The sequence below is a fragment of the Chelonia mydas genome, chromosome 2 (genome assembly GCF_015237465.2).
Source record: "Chelonia mydas isolate rCheMyd1 chromosome 2, rCheMyd1.pri.v2, whole genome shotgun sequence".
NCBI lineage: Eukaryota > Metazoa > Chordata > Testudines > Cheloniidae > Chelonia > Chelonia mydas.
The window spans coordinates 134,478,685-134,492,128 of NC_057850.1; the positions used below are offsets into that span (position 1 = coordinate 134,478,685).

The 13,444-nt window shown below is 45.5% G+C and overlaps 1 long non-coding RNA gene across 1 annotated transcript; it reads right to left on the reverse strand.

Moving 5' to 3' along the window:
• Positions 1-240: 240 nt before the first annotated feature.
• On the reverse strand, positions 241-13,213 carry LOC122464301. The gene is made up of 3 exons (XR_006288242.1): positions 13,055-13,213; positions 5,418-5,421; positions 241-252 (listed from the first exon to the last, which is right to left on the reverse strand). It is a non-coding gene; the product is annotated as an uncharacterized LOC122464301 (long non-coding RNA).
• Between the last annotated feature and the right edge of the window lie 231 nt (positions 13,214-13,444).

Consider the following 13,444-nt stretch of genomic DNA (forward strand, 5'->3'; position numbering starts at 1 on the left):
ACAGTCTCTGTTACTCCTACAGCCTCATGCCAAAACAGTTTAGCCTCCTGTCCTGACAGGGGTCTGTTTTCCCCTCCCAGAAGGTGTTTCTGTAGCGGTGGGTTGGGGGGAACCCGGGCCCGCCCTCTATTCCGGGTTCCGGCCCAGGGACCCTAATGGTACCGGCTGTTGGCAGCCAGCCTTTTACTGCCATAGTTGCTACATTTCCCTGGGCCGGTTCCCCACAGCTCTCCTGCTTCTCCCATCTTCACCCTTACCTTAGGACTCCCTTACAAATGACTTGCGGGTGTCTTCATTAACTGGCCCTTCAGCCACACTTCCTCTCCTCTGGCTCCCCTCTGCCTGACTGGAGTGAGCCCTTTTAAATTATCAGAGGGGCCTTAATTAGAATCAGGTGGTCACATTAGCTTAATGGCCTCACCTGACTCTTTGCAGGTTAATTGGAGTCAGGTGTTCTTATTAGCCTAGAGCAGTCCCTGCTCTGGTCAGTCAGGAACAGAAACCTGTTCATCCGGTGGCTAGTAGATCTGCTCTCTGCTGAACCCAACTGGCCTGGAGGGAGACTACTGCTGGGCCTTGGGCTCTTGCTGCTGCTACCGCCCCAACTGCTCCCCTGGCTGGGCTGGACACCACCCACCCCCCTTCTCTGCTACCTGGTTGCTGGCTAGCTGCTGGACTCCCCCACCCTTGGGTGCTGCTGCTGCAACTACAGCCCCTTTGGGGGGGCTGTTTGCCTTCTCCCCAGAGGGGGGGTGTGAGGGACCCCTACCCAACCGATCCTAACGCTTGGAGAGTGCTCTGGGACGAATTCCCGACGGTCAGCGTGGGTGACCGAGACCGGCTAGAACTGCCTCTCACTCTGGCCGAGTTCTTGGAAGCCCTCCGCTGCATGCCCACCAATAAATCTCCGGGCATGGATGGGCTGACCGTGGAGTTCTACCGCGTGTTCTGGGACGTCCTTGGCCCAGACCTAGTCACCGTCTGGGCCGAGTCTTTGCAGAACGGGGTCCTCCCTCTTTCGTGCAGACGAGCCGTGCTTGTCTTATTGCCAAAGAAGGGGGACCTCCGCGATTAACGAAATTGGCGTCCCTTCTCGCTCCTCAGCACGGACTACAAGGTCGTAGAGAAAGCCATCTCACTGCGGCTAGGGTCCGTGCTGGCGGACGTGATCCGACCAGACCTACACCATCCCGGGCCGCACCATCTTCGACAATCTGTATCTGGTACGGGACCTCTTGGAACTCGGGTGTAGGGACGGTCTGTCATTCGCCCTCCTGTCCCTGGATCAGGAGAAGGCATTCAACAGGGTGGATCACGGGTATCTCCTTAGCACTCTGCGAGCGTTTGGCTTCAGACCCCAGTTTGTGGGTTTTCTCCAGGTGCTGTACGCCTCCGCAGAGTGTCTGGCCAGGCTCAACTGGACCCTGACCGAACCAGTCAGCTTTGGGCGAGGAGTACGTCAGGGGTGTCCCCTCTCGGGCCAGCTGTACGCTCTGGCGATCGAGCCCTTCCTCTGTCTCCTCCGCAGGAGGTTGACAAGGTTGGCGCTACGGGAGCTGGAGCTGCGGCTGGTCCTGTCGGCATACGCCGACGATGTACTCCTCGTGGTTCAGGACCCGGGCGACTTGGCGCGGGTGGAGGCTTGCCAGGCTGTGTACTCGGCAGCCTCCTCCGCCCGGGTCAACTGGGTCAAGAGCTCTGGCTTGGTGGTAGGGGACTGGCGGCAGGCGAGCTCCCTCCCACCCGCGCTTCAAGCCATCCGGTGGGGCGCGGGTCCGCTGCTCTATCTCGGCGTTTACCTTTCCGCCACGCATCCGTCTCCGCCGGAGAACTGGCAAGGTTTAGAGGGCAGGGTGGTAGAGCGGCTCCGGAGGTGGACGGGACTGCTCCGGTGTCTGTCCTTTCGAGGGCGGGCACTGGTGCTCAACCAACTAGTCCTGTCCATGCTCTGGTACCGGCTCAACACCCTGGTCCCGGCCCCGGATTTCCTGGCCAACCTCCGGAAATTGATTCTGGAGTTCTTCTGGTCAGGACTGCACTGGGTCTCTGCAGGGGTTCTCCATCTGCCCCTGGAGGAGGGAGGGCAGGGCCTGAAGTGTCTCTGTACTCAGGTCCATGTCTTCCACCTCCAGGCCCTGCAGAGGCTCCTTCATGGTGCAGGTAGTCCGGCATGGAGCGTACTGGTGCACGCCTTCCTGCGCCGCTTCCAAGGGCTCCGATAATACTGGCAGCTCCTTTATCTCCATCCGAGGGGTCTTCCGCGAGACCTCTCCGGGCTGCCGGTCTTCTACCAGGACCTCCTCCGGACCTGGAAACTGTTTGCAGTGACCAGGTCTGTGGCGGCCTCCGTGGGGGAAGATCTCCTCGCGGAGCCCCTGCTACACAACCCCCAGCTCCGTGTGCAGGTGGCGGAGTCCCCCTCGGTGCACCAGAGGTCAGTCCTGGCAGAAGTCACCAGAGTCGGAGACCTCCTGGACTACGACCAGGGAGACTGGCTGGATCCCCTGACGCTCGCTCAGCGCATGGGGCTCTCCAGACCTCGTACTCCCCTGCGCGTACTTCAGGAGGTGAGGGCCGCTTTGCCACCTGCTGCTCGGGTCTACCTCGACTGGGTCCTGCGAGAGGGCGTGCCCCGCCCACACTCCACCCCAGGCCCACCGGACCTTTTCATCGGGCCCCTGCCCCGTGGACCCAACCGACCCCCCCTGCCCCTTCACCGTGAGCCGGCTACACAAGCTGCAGCCGGTCCATTTCCAGATTGCGCCAAGGAAACATCTATACACGCTTGTGCTCCACACCCTTCACGTCCTCAGCCTCGCTTCCCGCCCTGACACAAAGTGGCGGGACCTCCTGCCACCTCTAGAGGGTGAGGAGCCCCGGTGGGCCAGCCTATATTCCACCTTGGTCCTGAGGCCCGCTGGGGATATCAGTTGGTGGCTCCTTCACGGGGCCATGAGGACAGGCGTGTACTTGGTGCGGTTCACCCCAATCCCGGACACCTGCCCCTTTTGCGGCGTGAGGGAAACCCTGGCGCACGTCTACCTGGAGTGCGCCAGGCTGCAGCTCCTATTCCGGCTCCTCACGAATATTTTGTTAAGATTTTGGTTGCACTTTTCCCCTCACCTCCTTATCTATGCACTCCCTGTCCATGGCCCCACTAAGTCGCAGGACCTCCTGGTCAACCTCCTCCTGGCCCTGGCTAAAGTGGCCATCTATTAAACCAAGGTGAGGAGGTTGGCCGATGGAGTCTCCTGTGACTGTGGGGCCTACTTCTGATCCTCCGTCTGTTCACGTCTCCAGGCAGAGTTCCTCTGGGCGGCGTCCACTGACTCCCTTGATGCCTTTGAGGAGCAGTGGGCGCTGTCCGGGGCTCTCTGCTCGGTGTCCCCGTCTGGTTCCCTTCGTTTGACCCTTTGACTGCACTCCTGTCCCTGTTGTTCATTAGTTGTCCCCCGTAATTATTTGGTTTTCCAGGTCCTGTGGACCCCCCCCTTAGGCTGGGGGGGATCCTTTAGCAGTGGGCGGGCAAAGCCCGCCCACTTCCTGGATCCCAATAAGGCTACTTTGCTGTACCCAACTGGCCTGGGTCTATCACATGGGATATCGGTCTTCGTAACCATTGGTCCCCATAACAAGTGGCGCTGGCGGTGATACTAGGAAACTGGAGCGTCTAAGGGAATTGCTTGTGTGACTTGTGGTTAGCCAGTGGGGTAAAACCAAAGTCCTCTCTGTCTGGCTGGTTTGGTTTGCCTTAGAGGTGGAAAAACCCCAGCCTTGGGCTGTAACTGCCCTGCTTTAAGCAATTTGTCCTGCACTGGCACTCTCAGTTGGGTCCCACCAGAACCAGCATCGTTACAGCATCATATGATATTTTTCATTTAACAATGAAATCAATGTCTCAGTGTGATTCTCTTTAGTAATATAATTGACTGCATAATTACAATTCTCTGTTTTTATGCAGGTGAGTGATTATTGTCCTGCTTGTTATTTAGTGGTTCTCCCTTTTTCTGACTGTTTGCTAGAGAAATAACCATTATTTAGTTTTGTCAAGAATTTCCTTTAAGTATCATAGTTGTTCATTATTACTTTGAATTTTTCCATTGAAGGAGAGTGTTTGACCTCACCGAAGAAGCCAGGGGTGGCCTAAGCAAAAACTCTTCAGAGGGGTACTACATTAGGCCTTATCTTTGAGATCAATGTTATGACCAGCCTATGGTCTTTCCTTAGACTTAGTGTAATTTAACAAAATTGATAGCACCTGCCCAGGAGAGGATTGGGAGTCTGCCCAATATGGGTACTAATCAACTTGAAATGTTTGCTGTGGGTTACCCTGCATAATCAGAGTTGAGATCAGTTGTGGATAGGTGAAGAGAAAGTGAGTTTCTCCTGTTTCAGTTGTTCATGGAGAACAGTTAATATATGAATTTATGTTACCAGTTTGGCTGCAGTGCCAGTAATAGTCATAGGTACAAAGTATATGTACCAATAATACAGAAAACCTGCTTTCTCCACGTAGTCACTATCCATCATAGTTCCTAATCCCCATGGTTTAGGGTTGCCATTTCCAATTGTTCTGAAGGTTGGAGAGCATCCTCTGAGGTAGAATGGACTCTGGCTGTTTCACTCCTTTCAGCAGAGACCACAGCCTCTGCCAGTCCCTTTTGTCACATTGCCAGTGCTTAGTTGGTGAACCCCATCTGTTCAGTTGTCCTCGTGGGAGAATTTGAACCTTTTGTCTCCCAAAAACATCAGCTCATGGTCTCCTAATACAAACAGTCAAATCAAAACTATAGTGGCAGGGTAACCAAGGTGCTTTTCCTTAAATAGGGGGATAGACCCATCTAAAAATAGAAGAAAACTTTCTTAATAACTGATAGGTGTCTTCAGAAAGCATGTACTAAATCCACACGTACTCTTAAAATTGAGATGTCCAGTTAATGTATCCTCCTTTAACATCCTTTATCCCATTCACCTCTTTCACCGAGAGGCTGGGCACTGGAGTGTTCACAGTGCTGTTTAGATGTCTGGCCTCTGCTTTTTACATCAATTACATCTTTTGTGTGGCTTCTTTCCTATATATCAATTGCAGTTATCAAGGCTGGTGGTTACAGATATATGGATCATTGTCCCTGATAGGAAGGGGTGCAGTCCTCTATCATGTTGCTAACAGAAAATGCAGCTCTTACACATGGTTTTCCTTTAAAAACAGTCTCCGGGGTATCATTAAGTGAAGCGTGTTTCTAATAAGTTAGAAAGTCAGGGACTTACAAGGTATCTACCTGTGTTTTGTTCTTTGTATAAAATCCCCACTGATACAGGGTTCTGTAAGAAGATCACATTTCTGCTGAATGGTAGAAGGTGAGTTAAGTCTGTTTCATGGCCTTCTGCAGGTTCCATTAGTATAAGATCCATGTAACAATTCTGTTGGATTAGAACCCTTTATGTAAGAAACAATTTTGTTTTGGAAAAAATTTCCCACCCCACTCTGCATGATTTCTATATTTGTAACCTGATGAATCTTAATGGACTTTCTATAGAATTATATATAACATTGCGATGAATAACAAAACAGTTGAATGATTAATAGTGTTACAGTGAATACCAAAGAAATTTATATTGATTTGTCACCTATTATAACAGGTTATCAGAATTATCATTATTTAATTTCTTAATTCCTGATGAGATGAATCATTATTTACCTAATTATTTCATCTGAAAATTGCTAGTTATTAGACTATTTGATCTGTTTCATTGACCTAGCTCCAGAATAAAAAAAAATGAACAACCCTTTAAAAAGGTCTTTAATTTATTTGGTATTCACTGTAATAACAGAGATCAGAATGAAAGCACATTGTATTCATGTAGCTGTCTATGTACTGTATTTCTGTGGGAATCCCACTGTAATTCACCATTAATTAATGTGTCATTGAACCACAGTAATACCAAAAAGAGTGTGAAAACTAGGGTTGAGTGATCCAGCTCAAATCAAATGAAGACTAACCTAGTGAGCTGATAACTCAGCTCTGCCCGAATCAAATATTTGTTGAGGTTTCAACAAATATAATTCACTTTAAAAAAATTTTTAAAGCTATCAATTTAGGTTTTTTAACTGAGAAGAAATGCCCAGATACTTCAAGGACAGCTGTTCTTGCAGTTTTTCCAGCTTGTCTAGAAATAGGAAATTCCTAAAAATCTCTAACCAAAGCCTGTTCTCGTGATATTACCAGTCCCATTTCACAGATTTGATATATTCAGTTAAGTTTCAGATAAGAAACCAAATTAAGAGTTCATGTTCAAACCAAGGCCCTAATTCAGCAGAGCATATAAACACATACTTAAATCCCAATGAAGTCAATGGGACAAATATGTGCTTTACTGAATAGGGATTACTTCAGCATGTGTTTCTGTTCTTTGCTGAGTTGCGGCCTAAACTCCTCATGATTTTTATAAATTTAAATATCACTGAAAAAAGATTTCATATGGCCAGGACACTGAGAACATGTTTTAGGAGCTGTGTTACTGGCTCTGTACTTATGCTTGTTGATAATTAAAGACTAGCAACAGCATAGCATATATTTTGTTTTTTTATTTAGTGAACATTATAATAAAAAGTTCTGCTTCATTAAATTAAAATAATGAAACATATTGCTGGGTTATGTTTGTATCATTCCTGCTTCTTCCTTGGTGACTGACATTCATGAAAAGGTAGATTGGTGTCATTTGTGTCATGAGATAGTTTTCCATTTGCCAGAGTAGAGGCATTCTGTAGTTTGCTAGTATATTTGTCTAGTCTGTTGTGAAATGCAAATCTTAGATACTGTGCCAGATCCTCAACTTCTGTAACACATCAGAGCTCAATTTTAATCAATGAAGCTATGGCAGTTTGCAGTAGTTGAGGGTCTGGCCTAATAGTTCAGTTTTAAAATAAATTTCTAAACATATTTTGAAATAACTTTTATTCCAAAAGCATAAAAAGGGTTGCAGTCGTTGCACTCTCAGCTGTAGTTAGCTTTGTGACTGGTAGAAAAATGATTTAGAATATTTACACTTTGTTAAGAATACACCATTTTCATTATATATATGGAAAGATATGTCTGCAGGACCCTATTTGCTATCACCTACTTGAACTTCAGATAATACCACTCTTTGGTAATGAACTCAGTGCTATTGTTTATCTTTTTCAGCACTTGAATAATCTATAAATGAACCAGAGATTTAAAAATCAGTTTATGACTCTGATTTATTTTAAATATTACAAAATATCTGTATTCCGTACAGGTTGACTCATTGTTCTGCAAATGGCTCTTTCAGAAGATTAAAGGTGGTCTGAAGGACACTGCATAAACCATGCAGAATGACAGTGAAACCCTGACATGAAATTATGGCCTTCACTAAACTTTTACGCTTCACTTGTGCTCAGAATTCAAGAATTTACGTAGAAGAAAATGTACAGTGCATCAAGTTAAATTCTGCAGGTTTACTACTCACTAAATTCACCACTATTACCCACTGCCTCCCACTAATCTCAGTACTGCCACTGGGGTGTCTTAGTACTCAACCAGGTTTTAAGGGTAGGGGAGAAAGTCTACAAGCAGGGACAAAATGATAATTCTTAGAACATAAGTCAGATTTACGTGAAAATTCATCACAATCCGTTGTGCACAAGGTATGTTATTTAGTTGCATAATTGGCAACAGTGTAATAATGCGGGACAAATGAATATAGATATAATTTTGTATATTGGTATTTTGCATTAATTAATGTCTGCTTATTGTAAAGTGCTATCTGTAATTGAATAATTGTTGTGTTCATAATTTACTGTATAAAAAAGCCTGTAAAGGAGTGGATATTAAATAATTTCCATGTAATGCCTTGCACAGAGGGATATTTTTTCTTCTACTCTTATTTCCAATCATGCTGCACAAAGGCCAGGATATGTAACAAAATTTTAAAATGGATTCTATCAAGATAGCAAATGACCCATCACTTGTCTTAATCAGCACTGGTGCACTTTGCACGATAAATCAATAATTCAGTTTGGGAAGATCAAAGTAACTGAATATGGTCTATTTATAGTATCACACACAAAATGAGACAGTGTAATTGCAAGAGCAGTGGCTCTTGACTCTCCCGCTGTTCAATACTACAGTACAATACAATACAATAAATCAGTTCTTTTCCCACAGAGCAATCTACCTCAGTGGCAAAAAAACAGGCTAAAATTTCAAGGGTGAGAGTGAGGAGAAGGGTATAAAAAGGTATTCTTTTCAGCTGAAGGGTTAGAGGTGGCTGGGGCTTCTTATGCGGAGCTGTAAGCAAGCAATGGCACTGTCACTCCAACTGATTCTATGTCAAATAGAAAAGGAGAGAGGAAATGAGAGATGCCAAGGGAAGAATCTGAATGTAATGAAGGTTTAGAATTTTAGGCTGAATAACAGGGGTTCATCTCTCCATCTTTTTTTAAGTGAAATATTGAAGCTTAGGAACACTGCAATAATGAGATATTCACCTTCTCCTTTTCCCCATTGCTCAACTTCTTTCTCCCCTTTCAGTCTGAAGTCAGATGATCTGCATTTTTTGCATATGGCTGTTTACCACTTTCCAAACCCTTTAATTGTTTTGTTCCTTTTCTTAAAGTAGATGTAGTGTTCCTGATGGGCTCTGGAATGACAGCTCTGTGGAAATAATGTATTTGTCCACATAGCGAGTGCAGTCTGAACAGTGACAGTGCAACCTCGCCCCTGCTGCGCCATCAATGCACCTCATCCTAGTCTAGAGAGACCACCTCTAGGGTTGAAAGAGTAGTTGCTTCTCTGTTCTTATTCACTCACTGGCCTTTCCGCTGAGATTACAAACACGGGTGCCAATTAGTCATAATTGGGACACTGGACACCTGTCTGCTAGGAACTAGACTGAAACCACCAACAGCTGTCAATGTAATCAGGGCCAGACTTGAATTGGTGACCTACAGGTGGGAAGCTTTTTACGCTATCGAGTTCTTTTATACTCTGTTCTCCTTAAAGCAGAATGTTGTGTCTCTTACCAGCCATAACTGTTGCTTCTGGATAAATGGATTTGCTCTGCCCTTTTAATCTCTGTTTGAATTGTTTCATTGCCACGTAACAGATCAAAATTCTTAGCATACTACACCCTGTGGCCATCATAGACTTTACAGTACCAGCAAGGGTGAAACTCAGATCCTTCTGCTTTTCAAAGCACAGAAGCCTTACTACCTCAGGTAACTGTGACTCTCCTCTAGGTGCAGCAGTAATTAGGGCTTATGACTAAGGATACAATTCAGTCATAGAATCATAGAATATCAGGGTTGGAAGGGACCTCAAGAGGTCATCTAGTCCAACCCCCTGCTCAAAGCAGGACCAATCCCCAATTTTTGCTCCCGATCTCTAAATGGCCCCCTCAAGGATTGAACTCACAACCCTGGGTTTAGCAGGCCAATGCTAAAACCACTGAGCTACCCTCCCCCATGGAGGTCATGGATTCCGTGACTTCTTCTGGGACAGGACTGGAGCAGCTGTCAGCCCTGAGGCTGCTGGAGCAGTGGCTGCTGGAACAGCTGACCAGCACTGGGGCTGTTCCTAAACCCTTGATGCCCTCATGACCTCCTCATAAAGGGCAGAATGGGCCCAACATTCCCTCAATTCCTTTTTACAACCCATCTGCCCTTTCTCAGCACACTGTGTCACTGTTACTCAGGATTGTTGATAAATTGTATTTGTGACAGTTTGACCACACTTTGGTTTGTTATGATATATATTCAAGAGACCAAATAAGCACTATGCCTCATGGTGCACCCATATATCCCCCACCTCAATATTCCATGGCCCTGTTGGACACCCTGGGGTGTGCAGTCATACTTCAAAAAGCCCACATCATGCACTGTCTCCAGCACTGGCTCACCCTCTTGGATAAGCCAGTTAGTGCAGCCTCAGGTACTGAGGAGGCAAGGGAGGAAGAGCATCAGCTGCAAGAGAAGAAAAACTGATCCGTGCTGAAATCTCCTCATTCTCACTAGAGGAGGAAGTGACACCTTCCACACTAGCCTTAGTGGATGAATTCAGGATGTTCCAGGACCTCATGAGGCACATGGCGGACACCTTGGATACTCCCATGGAGGTAGTTCAAGAGAAATGACATAAACTATTGGACATCCTACATACTTCTCCACTGGGTAAGCACCCCATAAATGAGAAACTACCGGAGCTCATGAAGGACAAGGCACAAACGATTTCAGCCATGTCAAAAGTTGTCTCAGTTTATAGACAAGCTCCCTAAGGAACATCAAGAGGAGATTGACCATTATGGCAGAGGGATAGCTGATTGTTTTCACTTCCTTACAGGCTGCGCTGGACATATATGATATCACTGGAAGTATTATAGCCACTGAATATCATTGAGGAGAATGTCATGGCTTTGGTCCTCAGGGAGTCCCATGGAAGTCCAAGCAACAATTAAGGATCGCTTATTTGAGGACAATGACATTTTTAACACTGGATTGGGTCAGCCCTCCCATTCCTTAAAAGACTCAAGGGCAACTCTTTGCTCTTTGGGCCTCTACATTCCATTGCAAGGAAAAAGCAAATACGCCAACAGCCTTCCTAAATACAGTACATCTCTGCCAAATATTATCGTCAGCCAGAGAGGATCTCAGAACCATGGAGGAAGGGACAGAAATTCTATCACAGAGGAGCCTGTGCCATTGCCTCTGCTGCCCCAAAGCCTGGGGCTTCCAAAAGGCAGCAGACTTGATGCCACCATCAAGATCATGGTAGAACCTCCACAGGATTTTTTTCCATTCTGCCCCACCTCTCCCCCTTTGGCAAGTACCTCTTTTTTATTTTTGGGACGCTTGGGCTAGGATTACCTCAAACTGGTGTGTCCTGGGGAATGTAGACAAGGGGTATTCTATTCACTTCCAATATCTTCACACCCCTTCCTGTGGTGTATTGAGCACTGTGTTGGAATTGCAAGCTATCACTTTAAGTGTGTATGCACAAAAGGGGAGAGGTAGTTTTCTAATTATGCCTGTAGGCTAAGGAGCTCTGTAGGAAAGCATGCAATCAGAGTCAGATGGAAAGAGACGCATTAAAGCAAGATGGGGTGAGTTGTGCCTCTCTGCCTTAGAGAGCAGCCTGTTCTCTCTCTCTCTCTCTCTCTCTCTCTCTCTCTCTCTCTCTCTCTCTCTCTCTCTCTGGGTTCTTGTGTGTAATCAGTCTGAATTCTAAGAAATAAAGTAGTGCTATGTTGCAATCTCCCAGGAAAAGTATTTGTTTTTAAATCACACCAATGGCTCTGTGTCTTCCAGGACTGCAAAACACCTTTGCAGATCAGATCAGTAGGCAATTCTCAGACAACCAGGAGAAATGTCTCAGACTCAGTCCTATACAGCATTTTTTGCAAGTGCGGGTTTCCAGACAGATATTTTTGCCACAGACAAGAAAAACAAATGTCAGATATTTTTGCAAGGCCAGCCTCCCTGACAATGCCTTCCTCATCCCTTGGATCCTGGGACTGATAGATCTGTCTGCTGGTCAACATGATACTTAGACTCATAGACTTTAAGGCCAGAAGGGTCTTGATCATCATGATCATCTAGTCTGACCTCCTGCATATTGCAGGCCACAGAAGCCTCACCCACCCACTCCTCTAAAAGACCCATAACCTCTGGCTGAGTTACTGAAGTTGTCAAATATTGATTTAAAGACTTCAAGTTACAGAGAATCCAGCATTTACTCTAGCTCAAACCAGTAAGTGATCCATGCCCCACACTACAGAGAAAGGCAAAGAAACCCCAAAAAACAAAAAAAAACAAGGTCAATGCTAATTTGACCTGGGGGAGAAATTCCTTCCCGATCCCAAATATGGCAATCAGTTAGACCCTGAGCCTGTGGGCAGGATTCACCAGCCAGATACCTGGGAAATAATCCTCTGTAGTAACTCAATCCCTCCCCATCTAGTGTCCCACATATGGTCATTGGAGATATTTGCTAATAGCAGTTGCTTATTGCCCATATGCCATTGTGAGCACTCTCATCAAATTGACCCCTCCATAAACTTATCAAGCTAAGTCTTAAAACAGTTAGGTTTGTTTGCCCCCACTACTCCCTTTGGAATGATGTTCTAGAACTTCACTCTTCTGATTATTAGAAACCTTTATCTCATTTCAAGCCTAAATTTAATGAGGGCCAAAATATATCCATTTGTTCTTGTGCCAACACTGGTGCTGAACTTGAATAACTCTTCTCCCTCCCTGGTTTTTAGCCCTCTGATGTATATATAGAGAGGATTCATGTTCATTTTATGAGGTTAAATAAGTCAAGCTCCTTGAGTCTCTTCTTGTAAGGTAGGTTTTCCATGCTTCTGATCATCTTCGTATTCCTTCTCTGCACCTGTTCAAGATTGAATTAAACTTTCTTAAACATTGGTGAACAGAACTGCACACCGTATTCCAGATGAGGTCTCGCCAGTGCCTAGTATAATTTTAATAGCCCTGACCTATCTCTACTGGAAATACCTTGCCTGATGCATCCTAGAATTGCATTAGCCTTGTTCAGAGCTGTATCACATTGGCGGCTCATAGTCATTCTGTGATCAGCCACTACAGCAAGATCTTTTTCCTCCTCTGTCATTTCCAACTGATACATCTCTAATTTACAGCAAAAATTCTTCTTGTTAGTCCCTAGGTGCATAACCCTTCCCTTTGCACTATTATACTCCTTCCCATTTCAATTACTTCAGTTTCCAAGGTCATCCAAATCTTCCTGTATGATATTCCAGTCTTCCTCTGTACTAGCAATACCTCCCAACTTTGTATCATCTGCAAATTTTATTAGCGCACTCCCATTTTTTGTGCCAAGATCACTCATGAAATGTTAAATAAGATCGATCTGAAGACTGATCCTTGAGGAATTTCACTGGTAACCTCCCTCCAGCCTGACAGTTCATCTTTCAGCATGACCCATTGTAGTCTCCCCTTTAACCAGTTCCTTACCCATCTTTCAATTCTTGTATTAATCCTTACCTTCTCCAGATTAACTGATAATTCCCCATATGGAACTGTATCAATGCTTTACTGAAATCCAGGTAGATTAGATCTACTGCATTTCCTTTATCTAGAAAATTGGTTATCTTCTCAAAAGAAAGAGATCAGGTTGGTCTGACATGATCTACCTTTTGTAAAACCATGTTGTATTTTATCCCAATCACTGTTTTCCTCTGTCTGTAACTAATCCCTCTTTCAAAATTTGTTCTAAAATCTTGCATACAGTTGAGGTCAAACTAATGGGCATGCAGTTTCTTGTAGCACTTTCTCCCTCTTTCTTAAATATAGGTACTATATTGCAATTCTCCAGTCATAGGATATGACCCACAAGTTTAAAGATTCATTAAAAGTCCTTGAAGTTGGGCTGGCAATTTCATGTGGCAG